This window comes from Canis aureus, chromosome 21, assembly GCF_053574225.1.
Source record: "Canis aureus isolate CA01 chromosome 21, VMU_Caureus_v.1.0, whole genome shotgun sequence".
Classification (NCBI taxonomy): domain Eukaryota; kingdom Metazoa; phylum Chordata; class Mammalia; order Carnivora; family Canidae; genus Canis; species Canis aureus.
The window spans coordinates 40,796,664-40,801,714 of record NC_135631.1 but is presented as its reverse complement, the minus strand read 5'-3'; the positions used below and the strand labels follow the sequence as shown (position 1 = coordinate 40,801,714).

The 5,051-nt window shown below is 40.5% G+C and overlaps 1 pseudogene; it reads left to right on the top strand.

Moving 5' to 3' along the window:
• Positions 1 to 2,418: 2,418 nt before the first annotated feature.
• LOC144293524 (U2 spliceosomal RNA) lies at positions 2,419 to 2,541 on the top strand (annotated as a pseudogene).
• The last annotated feature ends 2,510 nt before the right edge of the window (positions 2,542 to 5,051 follow it).

Below are 5,051 nucleotides of genomic sequence, written 5' to 3'. Positions count from 1 at the left end.
GCCTCTCTGCCCTCTCTGGAAGCTGTCCTCAGTGGAAGAGAGTCACCACACCCATGCTCAGACCCCCTTCCTGGGGGCAAGCAACCCACATAAAGGGACTGATGATGGGAGCCCATCCCTGTCATGTGATGCAGGACAACCCTGAAATGCCATCCAAGATCTATGCTCCCTGTGGGTCAGGGGAGGCCTGCGTGGGGAGGCTTCCATAATCCCAGCCCACCTTCTCCTGCCTACCCGGCTGCTTCTCTGCCCAAGTCTGAGCCTGAGAGCCTGTGTAATAAACTTTCACCCTGATCTTCCCCAGTTGGCTTCCCAGGAAATCCAGCCTGCAACACCAACTCTGTTCTGGTTTCAGCCAGCACCTTTCCTCATCCCAACAACAGAAAGAGTCTTCCTCCTGTCTCCTTGCTTTTGCTATCTTTTTTTTTTTTAGATTTTATTTATTTATTCATGAGAGACACACACACAGAGATGCAGAGACACAGACAGAGGGAGCCTGATGAGGACTTGATCCCGGACTTGGGATCACACCCTGAGCTGAAGGCAGATGCTCAACGGCTGAGCCACTCAGGGGTCCCAGCACTGTGATCTTAACCTTACTGGCAAACTAAGAAGCTGGCCTGCCACAATCTGTGGATGCAGACGGAACACATGAGACAAGGGCCATGAGAAGAGGACCGGGTGATACTTGTAATGGGTTGTGTTACAGAAGAGGAACCCTGAGCCTTAGGGAACCTGAATCTTTTATAATGGGCAATGAGCCAGACTAGCCTAGAGGGAGATGTTACCTTTATTACTGAACAATACAGAAATCTACTCTTTGCTCTAGAGGGAGATCCTGTCTCTATCTTCCCAAACTGTTTGCTATACAGAGTCTTGAAAAGACAGCCTGGAATAAAGGCAGTTAGTGTTTCTGCTCACAAGATATGCAGAAACACCAGTCTCATTAGAATTATCTCCCAACAACAAGCAAATGTTCCAGCACCATTTACTGACTTTTTCGTACTGATCTATCATGCCATTTCTTCTTATTTCAGTTTTCAAAAAAAAATGCACTTATATACTTCTAGGCTTTCTATTTTGCCTCACTGGTTTGTTTATATCAATTATTATAGTCTATTTAAAAAGATTATTTATTTATTTATTTATTTATTTATTTATTTATTTGGGGGAGAGAGAGAACGTGTGAGAGGGGTGAGGGGCAGAGGGAGAGGGAGAAGCAGGCTCCCCACTGAGCAGGGAGCCCAGCTCTGGACTCCATCCCACGACCCCAGGATCATGACCCAAGCCAAAGGTGACTGACCCACCCAGCCACCCCTCAATTATTATATTTATTTATTTATTTATTTATTTATTTATTTATTTATTTATTAAAGATCTTATTTATTTATTCATGAGAAACACAGAGAGAGAGGCAGAGACACAGGCAGAGGAAGAAGCAGGCTCCATGCAGGGAGGCCTGATATGGGGCTTGATCCTGGGTCTCCAGGATGGTGCCCTGGGCCCAAGGCAGGCGCTAAACCACTGAGCAACCCAGGGATCCCCTTATAGTCTTATAATAAATCAATATCTGATTGAGTAAGTCTTCCCATTTTGCTCTTTTTTAGGAGCATCATGGCTATTCTTCGCATCTGTGCCTCCACAAAAATTTTATAGATCTATATTTTTCATTATTATTATCTTTTTTTTAAATTTTTTATTTATTTATGATAGTCACAGAGAGAGAGAGAGAGAGAGAGAGAGACATAGGCAGAGGGAGAAGCAGGCTCCATGCTGCGGGAGCCCAACGTGGGATTCGATCCCAGGTCTCCAGGATCGCGCCCTGGGCCAAAGGTAGGCGCCAAACCGCTGCACCACCCAGGGATCCCATTATTATCTTTTAAGTAGGCTCCATGCTCAGTGTGGGGCTTGAACCCACTAACCTGAGATCACAAGTCTCATGCTCTACTGACTGAGCTAGCCAGGTACCCTGTGTTTCCACAAAAGTTTAGAATTAGCTAGTCAAGTTCCTCAGAAAGCTCTAATGAAATTTTGGTGGGCATTTCATTGATCGTACAATTTGAGGAGAATCAGATCTTAATGATATTAAATTTTTCTATTAGGGAATATAGTATATTTCTACAGTTTTAAAGATCTTTAAAGTATTTCAATGAGGTTTTCTAATGTTCTCCATTAAGGTGCCATACATATTTTGCTGGATGTATTCCTGAGTATCATGATTTTTGTTGCTATCATTAAAAATATTTTTTGAAATTGTGTTAAAAAAAAGAAATTGTTTCTAGCTGCTTGTTGCCGTGATAGACAAATGCAACTTTAATACATTGATCTTAAATCTAAACATCTTGTTAATTTCTTATCGATTCTAAAAATTTCCACCTGTATTTTTGGTTTGTTTGGTTTTTATGAGGGCAACTATATATCACTTTTTGGCCTTTGACTAAGATCAAGAGTAGTATCTGTTCTTATTGGTTTAATATGAGGGCAATTACGATCATAAAATGGTAACAGCTTTGTTTTTTTCTTCATATTCTTATACCTCTTATTTCTTTTTCTTATTTTATGTGTTGGCTTTATTAATATAATGTTAATGAACATGCTGATGGTGGGCTTATTTGTCTTGTCCTTTATTTTAACGGGACTACTATTTATTATTTATTTATTTATTTTTACATGTTTAAAATTTAAATTCAATTTGCCAACATATAGTATAACACCCAGTGCTCATCCTATCAAATGCCCTCCTCATTTCCTGTCACCCAGTCACCCCAAAGGACTACTTTTAACATGTCACAATTATAGGTAAAAGTATTGTTTGGTAGAAATTGTTTCTTAGGAAATTGTCTTTATTTCTAGTTTTGTAAAAATTCTTACTATTATAGATGATATTAAGTTTTATCAAATGATTTTTTTTGCATTTGTCAGGTAATCATATGGCTTTTACCTGTTAGCCTCTTAATGTGATGTTTGTATTAGGACACAGGTTGGCCTATAGTTTTCCTTTTTCTTTTTTTAAAAGATTTTATTTATTCATGAGAGACACACAGATAAAGGCAGGGACACAGGCAGAGGGAGAAGCAGCCTCCATGTGGGGAGCCCGATATGGAACTTGATCCCAGGACTCCAGGATCCACCTGAGCCAAAGGCAGACGCTCAACCACTGAGCCGCCCTGGCATCCCAGTTTTCCCCTTTTAAACTGTGTTGTGGGAGCATTGTTTCTTTCTACTCTCTGGATAATTATGTGCTAGATTTAAATAATCAGTTCACTGAAAATTTGATAGTTGTTGTCTTTGTGGGTGACTAACATTTAAAAAAAATTGAAGTGAAAAAAAAAATTGAAGTGTAGGGGCGCCTGACTGGCTCAGCGGTTAAGCGTCTGCCTCCGGCTCAGGTGGTGACCCCGGGGTCCCGGGATCAAGCCCCACATTGGGATCCCCACAGGGAGCCTGCTTCTCCCTCTGCCTGTGTCTCTGATTCTCTTTCTCTCTCTCTCTCTGTCTCTCATGAATAAATGAATAAAATCTTAAAAAAAAAATTAAGGTATAACACATAAGGTACGTAGACTTTACTAGAATAGGAGCAATATTAAAACAAGATTTGATATGTAGCAGTTTTATTATTTTTCGGGTACCAGTATGGCCTTTTACATGCCATTAAATTAGGCTTATAATTGAATTATTCAAATCTTTCCTATGCTTACTAAATATTTTTGTCTCTTTTTAAAAAATGATTATTTATTTATTCATGAGAGACACAGATAGAGAGGCAGAGACATAGGCAGAGGGAGAAGCAGGCTCCATGCAGGGAGCCCGATGGAGGATCCCAGGATCACACCCTGAGCTGAAGGCAGATGCCCTACCGCTGAGCCACCCAGGAGTCCCTGTCTTTTTAATCTATTAATAGTTTGTGAAAAATTTGTTAAAGTCTTCCATTATGATAGTGGATTTATCTATTTCTCCTTGTAATTCTTCCACTTTTGCTATGCATATTTTGAAGCCATCTTATTAAATGCATACAAGTTTAGAATTTTAATATTCTGTGCGTGAGTTGGAATTTTCATTATTGTGTTTTGATTGTTGAAAATTCTTTGCTTTTTGGTCTGCTATTAAAATAGCTTTCTTTTGGTTAGTATTTGCCTATTATATATTTTTCTATTCTTTTCAGTTTTTCAGTGTCCATGTTTTGTATCTCTCATTTAAAAAAAATATTTGTTGGGCAGCCCCAGTGGCGCAGCGGTTTAGCGCTGCCTGCAGCCCAGGGCGTGATTCTGGAGACCCAGGATCGAGTCCCGCATCGGGCTCCCTGCATGGGGCCTGCTTCTCCCTCTGCCTGTGTCTCTGCCTGCCTCTCTCTCTCTCTCTGAATGAATAAATAAATAAATCTTTAAAAAATTATATAAAAAAATATTTGTTTATTCATTATATATTGAGAGTGTGTGTGTTGGTGGGGAGGGGCAGAGGAAGAGGGAGAGAGAGAGGATCCCCAGCAGACTCCCCACTGAGCACAGAGCCTGACTCTGGGCTGGATCCCAGGACCCTGAGATCTTGACCTGAGCCAAAATCAAGAGTCAGCTGCTTAATCAGCTGAGCCACCCAGGTGCCCCTATATGTATAAGCAGCATACTGATGGGTTTTCAAAAGTCCAATCTCACAATCTCTCTCTCTTTTTTTTTTTTTTAAGATTTTATTTATTTATTCATGAGAGACACAATGAGAGAGGCAGAGACACAGGCAGAGGGAAAAGCAGGCTCCATGCCGGGGGCCCGATGTGGGACTCGATCCCAGGACCCCAGGATCACGACCTGAGCCAAAGGCAGATGCTCAACCACTGAGCCACCCGGGAGCCTCTCACAATCTCTTTTAACTGACAAATTTAATTTACTTATATTTATTTTGTTGTCTGCTTTGGTTTTCTTTCTTCTATTTTACATTGTGCTTTTTATTCCTTCTCCTCTTCCTACACTTTTCTTTTTGTAGCTTTGAGGCATTTTATTATAAAAAGCTGGCACTTGTATGCATGAACTAATAAGAACTTAAAATTCATCGCAGTTACT